At 46.4% G+C, this 19719-nt stretch overlaps 1 protein-coding gene and 1 long non-coding RNA gene across 7 annotated transcripts in view; both read right to left on the bottom strand.

Moving 5' to 3' along the window:
• The window catches only part of CHL1 (cell adhesion molecule L1 like), a 130823-nt gene extending 121287 nt beyond the window's left edge, over nucleotides 1-9536 (bottom strand). For 4 of the 6 annotated variants that reach the window (XM_077184614.1, XM_077184620.1, XM_077184619.1 and 1 more), the window contains exon 1: nucleotides 8970-9128. The gene's annotated coding sequence lies outside the window, so the exon portion shown is untranslated. Of the gene's footprint in view, nucleotides 1-8969; nucleotides 9129-9316 lie in introns of those variants that run through there. The other 2 variants (XM_077184615.1, XM_077184617.1) reach the window with 2 other exon arrangements.
• Nucleotides 9537-10455: 919 nt separating this feature from the next.
• LOC143695034 (uncharacterized) lies at nucleotides 10456-18956 on the bottom strand. The gene is made up of 3 exons (XR_013183924.1): nucleotides 18863-18956; nucleotides 16545-17366; nucleotides 10456-14957 (listed from the first exon to the last, which is right to left on the bottom strand). It is a non-coding gene; the product is annotated as an uncharacterized LOC143695034 (long non-coding RNA).
• Nucleotides 18957-19719: the final 763 nt, after the last annotated feature.

Genomic DNA, 19719 nt, shown 5'->3' with positions numbered 1-19719 from the left:
TGTTTCCCAGGAATTCCCTCCCCCCAGGAGCACATTTAGGATCAGAAATTGATTGAATTTCAGAGGCAGCCCCTGGCTGGGTGATGCTAAGTGGGCTGGACAGGCTCCCCTCTCCAAGGTGTGCTGCAAATCGCCGGATTAGCGGCTCCGGCAGCGCCCGCAGCCTCGCCTGTCTGACATCATTTACCTGGCCTGAAATTACAGTTCAATTACTGCAGCAATATCTCATTCAGGCAGAACAAAGAAAGGGAAAATATGCAAATGAGCACATTTAAATTCACTTAATTTAAGGGCTTAAAATTTTTAAGGGCATGTTCCCTCTCCAGGGACATTTGGGTTCAGGGATTATAAAATACATGAAGCTATAAATGGTTAAATGGGTTGTCATTGCCTGAGCATCCAAACTTTGCATACATTATTCTTTTCAGCGAGTGCACTATGTAATTAGCAGGGAAAATACACAACATTCCTGGCTATATCCTATCCAGGGATAAAAAATTTGGTCAAACCACCCATTTCAGGGAGCTTTGTGCACAGACAGGCTCAGCATACATTTTGGAGGATCACAGTGGAATAGGTTTGTAGGGAGAATACTGCTTATCTGCTGAATGCAAAAATTATTCCAATTTTTTTTTGTGGTACACATGATAAGATTGTGAATAACCCTCCAGGTTTGTTGCCTGTTGTGGTTTTCATGGTTGTTTTTTCCTTTAATGAACGCTGAGGCATAATTTAATGCACCAAAGATGAAATTTTCCTCTTGCTATGCAGCTGGAATTCTGTGAGGTTTCACTGCACAGGGATGTCTGACAGGGGGAATGGCTGACAGGGAAAATGTGCTGCTCTGGCAGGATAATGAGGTACAGTGCTCCAAAAGGCAGCATCCTGCTCACCGGGAAGGAGAGGGAGAAATTCCCTTTTCTTTAGGGGCTGCATCACCAAATAATTATTACAAAAAAGATAGAGAGGGATTACTTACAAGGGCATGTAGTGACAGAACAAGGGGGAATGGATTCAAACTGGAACAGCAGGTTTGGATGGGATTTTGGGAAGGAATTCCTCCCTGGGAGGGTGGTGATGCCCTGGCACAGGGTGCCCAGAACAGCTGTGGCTGCCCCTGGATCCCTGAATTGTCCAAAGCCAGGCTGGACAGGGCTTGGAGCAACCTGGGATAATGGAAAGTGTCCCTGCCCTGGCAAGGAGGAGGGAAGAGATGATCCTTGATGTCCCTCCCACCCCAAGCCACTCTGTCCCTCTGTGATTGCCTTCTGGTGCCACCACACTGACTGCACTTCACCTCTAGTAAAGCTTTGTTCTGTAATCCCCCTCCAACAGCTCCATTTTCAGCAATTCCCTGGGATATAATGCAGAGCTGGAGAGGCAAGCCTGAGCCTCTCCCAGCAGGTAAGCACTGTCTGGACAGGAATTAGCCAAAAATCAGGGTGAGCAGAGCCCTGGGCTGAGCTCTGCACACACACACAGGCAGCAGGGGGGCTGCAATTCCACAGGCTCAGCAGAGATCACAAAAATCCCAGATTGAGGTGGCAGCCTGAGTCCAGCCCCACGCAGTCAATGACAGAAAGGTGCATTTGTCATGCAGGTAGTAAACCCTGAGCAATTACTGTGGATTTCAGTGCTAACCCTGTCAGTTTAATGGAGCAGGTATGGCTTAGCTCTGTACAGCTGGGACAGCCCTTTAATCACTGCTCCTCCTTACCCTACACAGCACTCTTGGCATTTGTGTGGCTCAGAAAACAGGAATATTCAGGGCTGTTTGGCTGGGTATTTGTTCCCAGTCAGACCAGGAGGGACTTGAGAGGAGGCAGAGTCACAGAGCTCCCAACTCTGCTGCCTGCAGAGCCCACGTGGATGGTGGAGTCTCCAAAATCCCAGATGGCTCCAGCCAGGGAAACTCAATCACCCCCAGCTGAAGCAGCCTCATTTGTATCAGTCAAGGAGCTGAGCCATTACACCTCCTCCTCAAACTGCTTAGGCTGTAAATGAGATTTTCATCGCTCCTGGGACAAAAAGCTGACTCTGCTGAGGTCACTGGGAGTTTGAGCATCCATTGCAGTGGCGCCATGACTTCACCAGTGCTCTGCCTGGAAGTCACCATGGATCATCCTAAAAAATGGGAAATAAAATCTGCCACTGGAACTGGCAGATAGCAGCAGTTCAGTTCTGTGCCATTTTCTTCTGCCCAGATGCAACAAAAGGAATATTTATCTCAAAGGAATGGGGATGGTAATGACCAAAATTACTGCAGTTTGACCAATGCCTTGGCAGAACTCAAAGAAAAACTGAATACAGCTTATTCCTGTAAAACTGAGTAATAATAAAATAAAATGAAAAAATCAGACGGGACCTCCTCTGACTTACAACAGAAATCCTCTAAAATCTATCCTCTCAATGAAGTTTTGCTGGAACAAAGTCATTGGTAGAGTGATATGAAAGTGAAAAATAAAACACTGGGCCCTTATTCAGTAGAGCACTTGAGCAATAACCCAAATTTTAGGTAATAAGTTCACTGAACTCAGCAAGCATATTGTGGTTTGGAGTGTTTTGCTTACAAAGAAGTAAAATCAACAAAATGAGACAAACAACCATGGATGCAAGTGTACACACAGACCTGGATCAACCAACACAAACTATCCCAGAGGGAAGGATTTTAGTGATGGACAGACAGACCTGCGAGATCAACCTTGGGAAAAACATGTGGCTGCTTCCAAACCTACAATCTCTTCTTATTAACCACTCTCTGATTTCTGTAAACTGCAAAAATAATGGTGCATTCTGTAAAAATGCACGTGTTTAAACAAACCTCATTGAGTTAATCACTCCTTTAGCTGAAAGAATTGTTAGGGGTTTTCTAATAGAAAAAAAAAAATCTGCCCCCCAATAATAATTTCCCTTTCCCTATCAGCAGAGCAATCTTTCATCATCAGGACTGATTTGATTTGAAGCACTGGGGGTGCACCAGGCATTTTTTCCTGAGACATTTTTCCGGGTTTGCATCGGGTTTAATGCTGGAACAGCACGTGACAGGACAGAGTGCTGCATTTTTCAAATCTCCTTTAAAGCTGTGGGAAGACTCTCCTTAAAGGCAGCCCTCTCTCCTTTCAAGTGCCACACAAGCACAGCAGGCAGCATTCAAAGCCACCTCTTCTGTGTCAGCCAGCAGGGAAGGCTGACAGGGAATTGCTTGTGTCACACTCCAAAAGTCACCAAAGCAGACAACACTGAAAGGTGGATGGGCCCAATCCTGCCTTTTTTTCTCTTTTTTTTTTCTTTTCCTACTCCTCTGAGTAGATTTCTGCCTTTCCCATTCATTCCAGCCAGGATGCTGTTCTGAACAGTGACTTAAACCTTGCAGAGTCATCCCACGGGCCTCCCAAGCAACGGAGAAGCTTGAAATGAGATTTCTGAAAGTACCAAAATCATCAAGCTGAGCTGTATTGGGAGGTCAGGGGGCTTTGGCTCACTGCAGTGTTTGGAGTTCTTGGGGGCTGCAGCCTGGTGCTCTCACTGCTTGCCTTGTTTGTAATTTCACTTGGTGTTCTCCAGGAGGGCACAGAGACTCCCCAGCCACCAGAGCCCCTTCATGTGTGCTCATCCCACCTTTAAACCCCTCTCAGAAGGAGGGAGCTGGGGCTGTTCAGCCTGGAGAAAAGGAGACTCAGAGGTGACCTCATCACTCTCTGCAGCCTCCTCAAGGGTGACTGTGGTGAGCTGGGGTCGGTCTCCTTCTCTGGACAACAACAGACACAACAAGAGGACACAGCGTCAAGCTGCGCCAATGGAGATACAGGCTGGAATTAAGGAGGAATTAAGAATTAATTCTCTCTTCACAGAAAGAGTGGTCAAATACTGGAATCACCTACCCAGGGAGGTGGTGGAGTCACCATCCCTCGATGTGTTTAGAAAGAGACTGGATGTGGACTTGGTGCCATGATCTGGCTGAGGTGTTAGAACATGGGGTGGACTCGATGGTCTCAAAGGTCCCTTCCAACCTAGAAATTCTGTGATTCTGTGAAATGAACAGCCCAGGTGCTGCCTTTGATGCTCTCAGGAGGAAGAGGACGAGGAGGCAGCAAATGCAGCATCAGCAGGCAGGGACAGTGACACAGGGCCAGGCTGGGGACCAAAAGCCCTTCCAGAGGCCCCTTGGTGCTGCTCTGAGGACAAACACCACGGCAGGTGCCACCTTTCCACTCCTCCCTGGCTGCAGGGACACTGGCAGCTCTGCTTTTGGCACAGGGACAGCCTGGGCTGTCTGGGGTCACCTGTCTGCAGCCAGGCTGGGGAGCAGCTGGTGAGAATCTCCTCCAAAGCTGCTCTCTCACAGCCACAGCCCTGCCCAGGCTCCACCACTGCCTCAGGCAGCATCCAGTCAGTTCTGCTGTGCTGAAAGAGCAGACCAGGAGCAAAGGTGGGGAGGGATCCAAGCAGGCTCATCCCTGTCCCCCCCAAACTCCTCTTCACCCTCCCTTAGCCTGAATCACGCCCTCACCACACCTCTGATTTAACTCTGTCCTGCTGCAAGACAGAAAAAAAACAAACAAAGGGAGAAAACCACCTGAAGTTGGTAATTTCTTCAAAAATGGGAAAAGAGAGGACAAGCAAGGATCAAAAGAAAATAGAAAGAGAAGCCCTAATGAAGAAAACAACATAATTTTTGTCCTTCTTACATGGAACAGGATCTGCACTTGGAAATCACACTGAAAACCACGAGCTAGTTAAGCTGTAACAATAATCACTACTTTTAATGATAAACTGTTCTCCATCCACATTTTTTTTTTTAATCTTCACACGTCCAGGTGCAATGAAGGAAGAAGGGAACATCTGCTAGGGAGTGCTGAAACCCCAGAAAATACCATCAGCCCAGCCATCCCTCAGTGTGTGCTTCATGCAGGGTGCCTGGACACGCTGGGAGGAGAAACCTGAGGCACCAAATATCAGCAAGCACCTTCATCTGTTTATTGTGCAATCACTAATCAGCATCTGGGAATGCAAATGCACTCACACAGGTCAATGAATAAAACAGAAGAGAGCAGATAAGGGGGAAAAAAAAAGATGCTAAATAACAACAACCTTGAGTTTTGAGCACTGACTTTGATAGACAGAAACGACAGGGGGAAAACAACCCACAGCAAAGTCAGCCAAGCTCACAGGACTTCCCCTAAGCTCTTCACCTGAGTCTGTCTGAGCCTAGAAGGGCAGTTAATTACAGGTACACAGATTATGAGCTGCAACAATCTTAGCCTAGGAACAGCGACAAGGAGCTGGGATTTGGTTCAGTGTGGTCTCAGCGGTTCCTGTGGGCATTGCCACAACCCCCCTCTAGTCCTATACACAGCCAATTATTCAATACCCAAGTTCTACAGAAGTACCTGGATTCCTTTTTCCCATTCAGAGGGAAGAAATCTCCACTGCTGTTTAATTCAGAGTGAATAATGCCACGGCACCCTGCAGCTCTCCCAGCCCCAGCAGCCTTTTCCTAGGCACACTTTCAGCAGGGTGAGGGTTTGTCTGTATGAGCAGAGCTCAGGAGGGGGGAGATAAGCAGAGCAAAAGGGTGCTGGGAGCCCCAGGTGCAGCCACCCACACTGCAGAGCTTTGCAGGAGGCCACGGGTGAAAAGCCCATCAGCAGCTGAAGAGCACAGAGGGAGCTCCTCATTTATCCACACTCACCCTGGCCCTGGAGCCCCACCAGAAGCACAGGGAGTGGGGATGGGACAGTGCAGGATTCCCTCCCAAGGTGTGCAGCACACCAGGGGGAACAGGAAAGAGCCCTCTGACCAAATTACAATTCCTTGGAGCCCGTGTTGGTGCTGCAGGTAGATAATCATGGTAACATCAATCTTCCTTCTGCTCTTTGAGCTGTTCCCTTCCCCGGGAAGATCTGCTGAGGAGCCAGGGGCTGCTGTGAGGAGAGGCCAGCAGAGCTCCCCAGCCCTGTGGGCCCTGGGACAATTCAGACCACAATCAAACCACACATTCCTGGTTTCATCACAAAGTGGGGCTCAGGGGGACCCCACAGACCTTGGAGGATCTCACAGCTCAAAACAGCACGAGGGGAACCATTCAAACAGCACCTGGTGGATGAATTTCTTTGATAGAACTTGTCCCACTAATGATTTGGGGTTTTTAGGAGTCTAACCAAAAAAGGACAATTGAAACTTGTTATAAAACACTGAGCACATCACCACCAGAATATGGCCCAAGATTCCTGCTCTGTTTTCATTCCCATGCTGCTCCCACACCCTGTGCTGGGACTCCAATTTTCATTCTCCACCATTTAGGGTTGTTCTAGGGCGGGCTTTGTGCTAGCAAAGAACCCATGATCTGTAACAAAACTGAATTTCTACTTTGCTGGACAAATATACCCAAAGAAATTGTGGCATCTTGGCGGGTTGCTAAGCAACCAAGAGCTCCAGTGTCACTTGTTTGTGATCAATTCAAGTCATTCACAGGGCTCTGAAACACCAGCTCAGGAATTCCAACAAAATCTGTGCCTTGGGAAAGCCAGGGGGACTTCCTGACACACAATAACACTTTCTTTCCTCGAAGATAAACTTTGTAGATGTTCTTTTGATCTGTGTGATATGTTAATCCATTATTCTTAACGTGCTGCTAATGGGAAAAGCTATAATTAACTAACTACAGCATTGTAATGCGTGCAAGATAAACGGATCTAATTAGTAGTGTTTAAAGTAGTCCCTGTCCTCTCCCACTGGGGAAAGGAGCAGATCCTTTCTGATCACAGGAGCAACTGTCCCCAGCATCGTTTTCTGTGAAGAATAAATTCCTTTTTGTTCCTTTTTTTCCCTCCCAAACAGAAGTGATGAAGTGAATTTTTACTGGCAAACAAGGTGGCCCCAGTCCAAGCCACTCGAGGTACACATGCAAGCTGTGAATAATGTAATCTTTCATTTAAATAAGGCTTATCTGTTGGCTTTCTTGGGGTGAAGAAGTGGACCGTTATATTTTCATGCATGAAGTTGAATTACTGAAGTAACTCATACTAAATGCCCACAATAGTTGCACTCACTGAGTTAAATGTATATTGCTGAAGTAATATACATTTATTATGTACAAATAATAAAGCCTCTTTATTTCAGCCTTACATTCAAGATTCATCCCATCCCTGTTTTGATAAAAAAACTGTAATAAACAGGAAGAGTTTAAAAACAAATTGATTTCCAAGCTGTGTGCTGCATATGGCAGAATTTCAACTTCTTGATTGCTGGCAGGTGGTTTTTTTACTGAAGATATTTAATGATAATTTCATATACACTGGGCAGTATTTCTAAAGAAATTACCTCCTGCAAATCTCAGTGTCCTATCCAGTCATCTCATTTTAATGTCACATGATCTGGACTTGTAGTTCCTCTGCAAGCCAGACTCCACTGACAGCAGATGCTCAGCCTAAATGAGCACCAGAAACTGGTGAACCAGAATTTCCTCATTTTTAATGACCCATTGAGAGAGAGAGAGGGCTTTATTTGGCTTGGGTTTCTTTGAAACACCATGAAAATTTATTACTTTTAAGCAAGAGAGAAGTGTTAACACAGCAGGAGTTGTGCACTCTGGTATCTCATATCAGAAGATAAGCAGAGGCACGTGGGAAGCAATGGCCAGAGGATGGCAAGCACAGCTCCAACGAGGTAACATTTCACGTTCGTAAATGGCTAAAAAATACATATTTATTTAAAGTACAGCTTCTCACCTCCTCTCCTTTCCTCGGACCTGGATCTAAAGTCATCACATTTATTATTTATTGCATGTGGAATGGGATTTGGGGGAGCTACACAGCACATATCAACTCAGTGACACCAAACCTTTTGGCAAAGACACAGAAATGCCACCTGTCACCACTCTGGTGAAATATTCCAAAACCACATTTCAAGCAAAAGCATTCCCAGGTAATGCTGAACACCTGTACATAACCCAACAAAACACAGCTCAGTTCCTTCCTACCCCAAGAGAAGCCAAGCATCCCTAAGGATGGAAGCGGCAGATGCAAAGCCCACGTACATTTGCTGTGTCTGACAGCAGGAACACAGAATCTCCTTGGGCTGCGTTGCCAAGCTCCCCGATGCTCTCTGATCATGCAACACCAATCGATAACACACAGCCCAGACACCGAGCCCAGCCATTCCGGCAGCTCTCCCGCAGCAGCGCAACACGGGGAATCGCATCGCTTCCCAGGGAAAAAAAAACAACCTGGGCACCTCGGGAATTATTTAGGAACTGCAGCGAAACCACCCCAAATCCTCTCTGAAACCATTCGGGAAGATGAAACAAGTGTTCGTCAGGACGCAGGACATCAGGGCTCGCAAACTTGAGCCCACCTAAAGCAGCACGGGACTGAGCCGCCAACCCCCAGCCGAGCCCCCGGACCATGGCTCTGTCCCCTGGTCTGTGACTCTGTCCCCTGGTCTGTGGCTCTGTCCCTCGGTCCGTGGCTCTGTCCCTGGCCCTGTCCCTCGATCCGTGATTCTGTCCCCTGGTCCGTGGCTCTGTGCCCCGGTCCGTGGCTCTGTGCCCTGGTCCATGGCTCTATCCCCCGGTCTGTGACTCTGTCCCCCGGTCCGTGGCTCTGTCCCTGGCCCTGCCCCTTGGTCCGTGGCTCTGTCCCCCGGTCCGTGGCTCCGCACCCCCGAAACTTCCCTCGGGCAGCGGCTCCTCCGCCCGGGGAGCCGAGTGCGGGGAGAAGGGGCCGGACCGGCTGCCCGGAGCCCCCCGAGCCGCCCCCCGAGCCGCCCGCTCGGGCTGAGCCCGGCTCCGCTTCCCATCGCTCCGCAAGGCGCCGCCGCTGCGGGACCAGGTGCGGTGCCGGCAGCAGGAAAAGCAGTTTTCAAACCAGAGCGATAATAATAATAATAATGAAAGAGGGCTTTGGGAGCCGGGCAGGGCAGCCCCGAGGCCGGGCACCCCCGGAGCCCTCCCCGCTCCCCCGCCGTACCTTGAGCCCGGGCGGGCCGAGGGGTCCCGGTGGCGGCGGCGGCGGCTCCGCAGCCCCGTCCCGGCGCTCCGGATTAATCGCTCCACCCCGAAAAAAAAAAAGAAAAAAAAAAAAAGGGGGAGGTAGGGGGGGAGGGAAGGAGGGGGAGCGGAAAAACCCAACGCAACCACCCCAAAGCCAGCCCCGCTCCACACCCACGAGGAGGGAGAGGGTCCCTCCGTGACTGGCATCGCTATCTCCTCCGGCGGAGCTTGCAGGCAGCCATGGCAACGAGCCCCGCGCTCCCCACAGCCTCCCCCGGGCCACAGCCACCCCCGCCCCGGCTCCGGCCCCGCTCCGGCTCCCACCTGCCCGATCCGAGCCCCCTCGGCCGGAGCCGGCGGCGCCTCCGGCCCCGCTGCTCCGGGCGGCACCTGCGGCTGCAGGGAGGAGAGCAGGGAATGAGGGGAGCCCCTGGCCGCCCCCAGCCCGGGGGGGCCGTCCCGCAGCCGGGCAGGTGCCCCCAGGGCCGGGCGGCCCAGAAGCGGCGCGGGAGGAGCGGAACGGAGCGGCCGAACCGACGGGACCCGGGATGCTCTGGCTCCGCCGAAACCCAGGCGAGGAGGAGCTGAGGCGCTGCCGGGGAAGGGACGGTCCCCGCCTGCTCTCACCCCTCTCTGGGTGCAGAATTGTCGCTGCTTTTCAGGGGAAAGGATGGAGAATAAGAAAACCGCATCTGGGTTTAGCCCTTCCGCCCTCACCCCTACTAAACCCTCATGTACCCAATCATCCCAACAGCAAACCTCGGAAAACCCTCTTTTCCTCGTTTCTTTTTTTTTTTTTTTTTTTTTTTTTGGGGGGGGGGGGTGTTTTGTTTGTTTGTTTGTTTTTGTTTGGGTTTTTTGGGTTTTTTTTGGCAAATGCCTCCCAGTGTGCTGTCCATGACCACAGAACCAGCTCAGGTTCCTGTGTGCGCTTGAGTGCCCGGACTCTGCCTGGGCGCTTCATGCTCCGAGCCCTGCCTGGGATGGGATAAATATTTAAGTGATTGGCAAGGACAGTCGTCACAAATGTGCCAATCATTGTCTTAGGCACTCCGTCCCCAGAGGTGGGCAAGGTCAGACAGAATCATTTCCAGGAGGGCTCGGACTCCTCAGACGTTTCTGTCTCGTTGCTGACCTTTGGGTGCTCCTCTTTTCTCTGAGCCTTGCCTAATGCAATGAACAATAATCACAAAGTAACATTCACGGATATTAAACCATAAACCCACCCTACCGAAGCACAGTGGCACTCCCGGGGATTATTAGCATTTGGGTTAAAGATTTTTGGGGCAGTGGCAATTGGAATTTGTGGATGTACTGGCCAGCTGTGTTGTTTATCTCCTGCAGATTTAAGTAGGTGAACTTGCCTTTTGGATGAGGAGTAAATAATTAAATTTAAGGGAAGGCATCGTAAAGATGGCAGTAAAATAAAGACCTGAAAAGTAGAAGGGAAAATGGCAGAATAGTTTAATATATTTGTTAAATAAATGCAAAACAGTTCAAGCAATGGTAAGTTTGGAGTCATGCAAAGTCAGGCAATTAATAGATAGAATTTTTATATTCAAGTATGCATGAGTGAACTGGCACCAACATAAATACATGGAGCAGAGCATGGAAAGCTGCTGAGGAAGCTCTGAAGTTGGGCAGCTTTCTGTGTGGCAAACACCAGCCCAGGGCACACCAGAGGACTGGGAATCATCCCTTTGGATCCTGCCCTCCATGCCAGATCCTGAATTGAGTCACTGTTCCATCTGGAGACAGTGAAATGTTATATTTACAGCACATTGCTTCCCAAAGCAACCAACAGCTAAGCAACAGACCTGTGCCCTGTGAGGGGAAACTCAGGAAATGAATGGACAAGGAGGCAGCTCCAGAGGAATGTCTGAGGCTGCCCATGGACTGAAAAGCCATTTGAGCCAGCAGAGATTCACTCCAGTCCAGAGCTCTGGAGATTCACTGGAGCCTTGGCAGCAACTGGAAATGCCAAGGGTGGGAAGCTGCTGGTCTGGGAGCAGAGATAAGAGAGCTGGGAGAGCCAGGGAGAGCTGGCATTGCCAGGAGGATGAAAAGGGGGGCCAGGGACTCTCACTCACCCTGTTGGAACCCTGGCTGCTGAGAATTTTAGACTTTCTGTGCTGACAGGCACAGACCCTCAGGAGAACATTGCATTTAACCTGAGACCATGGAGAGGGCTTCCAAAATTGATCGATAGGTCTGGGATTATGGGTGTGTAGTTTGGATAGAACATGGTGGAAAACTTAGAGGTTAAGGTTTTAAAGTAAAAGAATATATATAGAGCTAAGATGGATGTTTTAGGGTGGTGGCTGATCCTTTTTCTTCACCTCCTTCTCCATGGGTTTGGGTGGTATTGTGTAATTGGACAGAAAAGTCCACATTGTGGGACATGGATGATTAGTTTTTGAGTTAAAAGTAAAAATAATTTGGGTGTCATTTCTTAACTGGACAGTTTTTTCTTAAAAGACCTTGTAGAGATAGATAAAGGGTCATTTTGTGGCTTATAAGGCTGTAATAGAGATAAGAAATAACAAACACCTGAGTCTGAACACAACACCACCATCACCCTGCCCGGGCAGTGCTGAGCTCCACCCGCGATGCCTCTGCAGCCCCAGGAGTTTCCAGGCTGATTTTTGCAGGGCTCTGCTCTGGCAGAAAGAGAAGAGGCACCAATCCAATGACCTGCAGAAGCTGCTTGAGGCAGGGCTGCTGCCAAAATCAGCCTCCAGCTTGCACCCATCCCTACATCCCTGTGCCACACAGGGAGGGAAGCTGGGCTTGCAGAACGCAGCCACCCCTCACACCTTCATTTCCCTGCTCAGCTGGGCCAGATTTTAGATCCTCCCTGTCCATGGGATTCTCCCATGTTCAGGTTTGAGGCCATAAGAGGGGAAAGCATTGAATGGTTTTAAATTTTCACACAGAATCATGCACAAAGTTTTTTCTTCTGCTAGGCAGCCAGCTGATGGCAAAGCCCAAGGGCAGCAGCTTCCCCAGAGTTGCAAAATAAAATAAAATATGTTCCTGTTAATAATAACAACATGGCACTAGCTAAATCTGTTTGAGAATAGGGTTTGCCTTAAGTAAAGTGTAAATAGACACAATCAATCGTGCCTCACATTTCACTGGGCTATGAAATGGGGCAAATGTCGTGGCACTTAAGTCTGCACCAAACAAAAATAAGGACAGAGAAGCTCAGTGTGGTCCTCTCTGCATCTCACAAAACTGCTCTTTATTTTGGGATTTCCTGCTGAAAATCAAGGGGCCTTTTCATCAGACCCTCTGCTTGATGTGAGAACGAGAGAGCAACAGTGCTGGAAATGCTGGAAAAAATTAATTCTCTCTAGGCTGGTACTGATCACGTATTTAAAACACACATTAAATGCAGAATATTGTCTGAAATCAAGTGTGAGAGAACACCCTCAGAATATTTAGCTCAGGCATTGTCTGAAGGAGTCAGGAGGAGCAGCAGGTGTGTTTTGCCAATCCCAAATGCAATTTGTTACCTGAGCCCTGAGTGCTCTCCCTCAGGACACACCCACCCTCCTAAACCCAGCTCCAGAGGCTGCTGCCAGGCTCAGAAGGTTCCCAATCCTACTCTGAATGCCATTTAAGACACATGAAATACTCAGGACAAAAGAACAGATTGGCCAGATTTTCTGTGGAGGAAATTAATTTGCTTGTAATGTCCAGCACATATCCCATCAGCAGAGCTCGTTAATAAAGATGCTGTAATTTTCTGAATAGGTAGATATGCAAAAAAGGGAACCACAATTTGACGTGGACTTAAGAAAAAAAATAAAAATAGGATAAGCTTCTGGGAATCTGGTTTGGTCCTGGACAAATTCAGTGTCTAAAATAACTGACATGATGCCATCTAAATTTTGAAATGATGCCCTGCTGCAAGATTTTGCAGTATTTTCCTTAACTTTTGAATTTTTAGAGTATTTAAGTTACACCAGCTGAGATGCAGCTTGAGAAGCACTGAGCTGCTTTAAGAGAGTGAATTCATAGCAAGAGATTTGGACCATTAGGGGAAAAACACGGATGAGAAAGAGAGGGATGCACATCCTGCTAATGGTTTATTAAACAGAGATCTGAGTGATCTGATTGTAAACACACCTCATCCACACTCAGCTTTGAAATGCTGAAAGTTGGATGGGTCCTGACCAGAGAGAAACTCCAGACATGCCAGAAAATTCTCATCTGTCCCTTCCTAATGAGAGTCCAGGAGAAATCCACGTGATCAAAGGACAGCAAATTTAAAGAGAATTAAAGGAACTACCACATTGCACAGTTCAAAGCAATCCCAGGAATTCAGGCTTTGAAGAACCTGGAGTGAAATGTTGGGATTTTTTTTTTTCCTAATCTGATTTTTTTTTTTTTAAGGCTGGATAATTTTATGACTGCTAATAACATTTGTAACTATGCTAGCTAAGATAATAACAATGGTAATCAAATCTCATGCTTCAGGGCATAAATTGATTGCTTGGAGGGGTTATGGAGAATTTTCTGGTTTTCCCACCACTGAGTCCATGATTTCACAACTGACTAAGTGCATTACAAGGGGGGAATTTGCTACTGCAGCCAGACAATTGATCTGATCTGTAATAACAAATCTGACACCAAAATACAGCGAGCTGCCTGTCTGCTGTGCAAACACCAGGAGATTTAGGCTCAAATTCAGGGAACTATTTGGTTCTTATTTTCCAGTTGGTTTCCTACGGTCCTCCTGAAAGAAAGCAGCAAGATCTAGGCTGAAAACAAATAAATCCAAAAAACCCAAACAACTCCACAACATTGAGGAGCAGGAACGTAGCAGCGCATCTGAAAGATCATTTAGGCAAGGGGGCTCATCCACAGGTTCAGGGCCAAAGATCAGGATGGAAAACAATTCAGAGTGGGCTGACTTGTGGATCCTATGGCCAAGCACATATTCCCATATGTTCCCATCAAAAAAGGAGGTCGTGGTCTCTTTTCCTTGAAAAACAGGCACAGCAGGAGATGAGAGAGCTCAGCCTGGGGATGGGGATTTAGGTTTAATTCCCAGCTGGACCAGCAAGCTCCACACAAGTTTGTACTCAGCTCCAGGACAGACAGACTGAGCTCTGGAGAACATTTCATCCAGCAGAAACTGAGTTGAAGAAGCAGCAGAATTGAAGATTCCCTTGATCCAAGCTGGGGCAAAACTGGGCCTCACTTTTGTTACAGAATTTATGGAAGGGTGGTTTGAGCTCCAGTGATGCCACAACAGAGCATTCCTGGTTTTCCATAGAATCCCAGAATGGGTTGGAAGGGACTTAGAGCTCATCCAGTCCATGGGCAGGGACACTTTTCACTGTCCCAGGCTGTTCCAAGCCCTGTCCAACCCAGCCTTAGACATTTCCAGGGATCCAGGGGCACCCTCCAGATCCTCCCGGGGAAGGATGGGAGAGCAGCCCCTGTCCAGGGCCCTGCCATGCAGAGGAATGAGGACATTTGTTAGGAGAAGTGAGTGCAGCTCACAAAAACAGCTGTGTGAAAACACATCTTTGGTCCCTGCAAGAGCTGGCACAAAGCCCAGGAGGAGGAAACTGCAATATTTAGAGAAATGGAACCGTGACTCACGTCAGGACAACGGCATCGACCTCGTTCGTTTGTGGAAGAGATTAAAGGGGCCCAGGAATAAAGATTTCCTATTCCTCAACAAAAGCTGCTGCTCACTGGACAGAACCTCAGCAGAGAGCTCCTGCAGCTGCTGTGATCCCTGCCCAGTGTGGAGGTGGGATTTGGAGCGTGGAGCCTGTGCCTGGGCAATCCATGAGTACAGTGGTGGTTTTGCAGTGATGTGGATGAGATCTGTTGCTCACCAGCTGCTGAATAAAATGCTTTGTGGCAATTTTCCTTTTTTCTTTCTTCCTGTCAAGGTCAACTGATGTAAATTCCACAAAATTTCTGCTGTAAAAACCCTATGCTGTTAAAACACACACTAAAAAATAAAGGCAAGGATGGTAAAGGAATGGTTTGTGCAGGTTTTTAGCTGAGAATCAAACCTGTTTGGATTGCAGTAACAACAGACATTTGCAGGATTACTGCAGCTACCCTTGGACCCCAGCAGTCACAGTTCTGAACACAAACAGCTAAACCAGAATTACCAGGCACCCCCTCCCAAATTGGACAGGATGATTGCCCTGGGTTCATTTGGTTTTCATGAGAGAAGAGGAAATGCCCTGATCTCCTCAGACAGGGACACACAGTGGGCTTGGCTAACGCTGCCATTTCTATTCTCCCATTTTTTACATCCATGGAGCTGATTTTATGACAATAACCTGCATTAAAATCCACATAAAAGCCCCCAGAACAATAGATGGGTGTTTGCTGAACCAGTTGGTGCTGCCTATGCTCCTGTACCAATTTAATGTGACTGGTGGCTCACAGGGTGTTCAATAGGTCACCTGCATCAGCAATTTCAGCCCAGACAATTTACCTCTAAATACTGCAAGCTGTGATACACATTTTCCAATTACAACTCAGCCTGCTTTTAAATTCCACCAGACAGACAAAGTTCTAGAAGTCTAGAGGGCTCAGGAAACAACAGCATACAAATAATTCAATATTAAAGCAATTTTTTTGCACAGTCAGGCTATGAGCAGTTATACAAAATTATTATGCAAGCAGGGAAGTGATAGCTTGACCAACAATGTGAGGCTTCTTTAAAAATATTGGCAATTCTCACATAACAGAGCACATAAATGATTTATCCCTCTTCAGTGTCCTTCAGAAAAGACATTCAACAAGGAAAAAAAAGCTAGTAATGGGAGCATCAGATTGGGAAAAGACTGTTAAAAAAGCAAACCCTTCAAGCTTTTATGCATATATATATATATATATATAAATTCATGTCATGGGAAACCAAGAAATTTTATTAAAAATAAGAATCACCCAGTAAATACTGAAAATGTTGTCAGTAAGGCAGGATGATAAGTGTGGGTCAAAAATTATATCCTTGCAAGAATGAAAGTAAGGATTTAAAGTGTTGGGGATTACCCAAATAAATTATATATATATATATATATATATATATATATATATATATATATAGTAATAATTTCAATAGACTGTTGCAGACAGTCCAGCATTATTCTTTTCAGTATTTAAATAAAAAAGATAAATACTTCCAAAACTTTCAGATTAAACCTAAGAGTAAATGAGGTGGTGCAGAGTGACTTTAACCCCTTGGTCAGCTGGCTGTGAGCAAGCAGGAGATTTTTTCCAGAGTATCCAGAAAATGCAACGAGATGGAGCAAGGACAAAGAATTCAAGTCATGGGATCCCTACAGAGATCCTACACTCTGAGTGGGACATAAATCAGAGGGATTTAAAAGCCACAGGTTTAACCTTATCTCTTTGAAGGCTACAAAATCCAAAACTGAATGAGCAGAGAATATGAAATAAGTATAAAAAGTCTCTATAGCTTTTGTATTTTGTGACTTTTTTTCAAAGCAGAGAGTTAATTAAACTCTCTGCTTTGAAAAAAATTGCATTAGCAAAATTTTCTTACCTGTGTTAAACCATTTGTGATGGGCCATTATGACAGCAAGACCAGATATTTTTCTTTAAAATACTTTTTAGCTCGAGAGAAAAGATTGGATTGGAGATGTAGAATATGAGAAGTTCCTGTCAGTTGATCACCAAGGTTGATGCTCAGCAGTGGCAAAAGCCCAGCTCAGCACAAGATCCAGGCCAAGAGGAGGCTGGAATGAGCCAAGGATGCACAAAGGTGACCTCAAAAGAAACCCATTAATCCAAGTCCTGTCAGCAAAAGAAAACTGGGTTTGGGACTTCCCTAACTCTGAGAGCAAACTCCACATCTTATCCTTGCTGCATTGTCCAGCTCTGGGATGGAGCAGGAAAAATCCTCTTGCAGCAGCCACATCCTGCTTGGGGGCTTCAAAATTCCCTCAAGGAGGTATTCAGTTTGCTCCCTCAGAAATCAACAGCAAAAAGAGACAGATGTCATCCTAGAAATGCATCCATGTTTGTGTAATTCCAGCAGGGAGGGAAGGCAAAACCAGGGAAAAACCCCTGCCAAATCCAACCTCCAAATCTGTCAAACCCACCTGTGTTGAGTTCCTGCTAAAGTACACACTTATTTAATGATTTAAAGTCTCCATGAAGTCCAGGCTGAGCTGACTTCCAGCTCCTTGAAGTTAATCTGCCTCTGGCAGTTCCCATCAGCTGGAAATTCATCCTGGATCTTTTTCTAAGTGTCTCTGTCATCTCCAACAGCTCCCAGATTTCAGCTTTGGTGAATCTGCTCTCTCAGTCCTTCTTCAAGCTGCCTTTTCTTGTTGAGCTCACAGGAGTTTCTCTGGCAGTGGCTCTGTAGAACACAGTAAAGCAGAGGCATGCACAGCAAAAGGACATTTTGAAAGTGTCCTGCTAAATGCACACGTGACACCAATGGGTAACCATTGAAAAACGGCAGATCCAATAATCTACATTTGAACCACAAATTTCTGTGCCTGCTGACAGAACCAAGCCTTCCCAAGGCCCGTGGCACAGCCCTGCAGATAATCCACACTGAGGAGCCACACACACCCCTCAGAGAGGCAGCAGAGAAAGAAATCCCCATGCCAACATCCAACCTCTGGGCAGGAATGCGAGCCAGGCATCATTTCCCCAGGATGACAGCGATCACCACTGTACCAAAGGAACTTCTCTGAAAGGAATTGTTCCCAGACAGAGATATTCACTCCTCTGAAAAGCTCTGAACACTCAAACTGTTGGTGTTTCTCTTACCTTTGCTAAAATGAGTTTCCTTCCCTGTGCCATCTCAAATACATTGAAAGCCTGACACATTTTTTTGGTGGGGGGAGCAGGAAGGGTGAAGTTACCATCCTCTTTCAAATTATAAATAAAACAGAATCTCAAATGTGACTTTTTTCTGACTTTTCTACCTGGCTACATCTCATTCCAATCTAAATAGCTGCAGCATTCACTTGTTAATTATCTCCTAATTTATAAGGGACTCTGGGACTGTATTTTCTCTCCTTGCAATAGTCAGTCATATAATCTTATATATTTCTTGAAAATCAATTTGTTCTCCACCCTTGTTGCCAAGAGATTGAACTGACTGAAAATAAAGAGAAGGATGTTAAATAATGCAGCTGCAGCAAAAGCAAAGCCAAAAACCCCTGACACAAACCCCTGAGAAAGGAAATCCTTGTAAGCCAACCTGTCTCTCCAAAGCTGGAGTAATCAGGGATGAAAAGACAAAATAAGACCTCAGAATAAGCAGGTCCCTCTGATCAGAATTGTTTCACTCATACAAGTTCTAATTCCACGCGAAAATGCCTTTATGCAGACCCAGCAGTTGAAACACTGCAGGGCCCTTAGGTGGAAAATTAGAATATAAAAGCAATTAACTGCCAATTAATCTTGTGAGGTCAATGGGAAGCAGCCTGAATTGCTGTTTCCAGATGGGCAGAGGGACACGCTGGAATTTAATTTCTGCTGTCACCGCTGCTCCCTGGCACGGCTCCGAGCTCTCAAAACAAGGCAATGAGTTGGCAAAATTTGGGGGTGTTTCAGCTCCTTCTGGTGCCAGACTGGAGATGTAAATCCACCCCAGATGGATTTTTTTATTTTGTTTTCCCCCACTGTGCCACCCTTAGCATGGCCTGAAAAAGCGTCACCACATGTCCAAAGGTGACGTGTTGATGGCACAAGAAATCCACCAGAGAATGATTTGCTGTTTAATGTTATTTAAATTTCAATTAAATATAAGCAGTGCTGGCTAAAAAGCTGGAAGAGATAGAAATATACTCCAGTTTCCAAGCAGGTTATGTGTTTAAAGAGGAGACAGTATTGACTTACCTGAAACACACTTTTAATGGTCCACATTGAAATGTAAAATGGGATAGGGAATTGTATTTATCACAAGCAGCTGAGAGAGAATAAATTAAAAAAAAAAATCATGTCTTCAAATTAAAAAAAAAAAACCAACCAAAAATCCCTGAAATATTCAAAGCAATGGTTGGAGGTGTGAATGCTGCCAGTGATTCATACACTGGGGAAGAGAAAAAAAACAAAAACCCAGTGAGAAATACTCACACTTCAGTGTTTTGACTCATGTTTTCTCATTAAAAGATGTTATTTGGATATAAAACACTGAGCAAGCTGCAGATTTATGGCTGTGGATCTGCAGAGAGGGTTTTGAGTGCTGTGACAAAGCCTCTTTTAAACCAGGCCTAGATGTGGTCACAGACCACTCAAAGCTGGGTTTAAATCCTGCTGTAATAAAGCCAAGATAACCCCTGGGGGCACCTGTGATGGTTCCTAACATTTTAATTGACCAATGTAGCTCAAAATTGAGTAGTCTCAGATAGGAACTACGTTTTCTCTTTAAAATATGTCATGTATTAGCTCATTAGAAACTGATCATGACAACAGTAGAGGTGAAATGCAATATTTTCCCTGCGGTTTCATGGCAAGTATTTATCCTTCAAGAGAAATAATTCTCTTTGTCCTAAGCATTACTTCCCTTCATGACCAGGGAAAATTTACTTATGTGCCTCCCAGAAAATCTATTTTTGGTCCACCAAAGAAAATGAGGTAATTAGGTGGGAAAGGGAGACTTCCAGAGAGTTCCACTCTCTCTGTGGGGTGACTGCAGAGTCAGTGGGATAAGTTGTACAAGGCCATGGGGGAACTGCAAGTTCAGCATGCAAAAG

This window comes from Agelaius phoeniceus, chromosome 11 (genome assembly GCF_051311805.1).
Source record: "Agelaius phoeniceus isolate bAgePho1 chromosome 11, bAgePho1.hap1, whole genome shotgun sequence".
Lineage (NCBI taxonomy): Eukaryota > Metazoa > Chordata > Aves > Passeriformes > Icteridae > Agelaius > Agelaius phoeniceus.
Note: the sequence above shows the minus strand (reverse complement) of the source record. Positions and strands in the feature narration are given on the sequence as shown.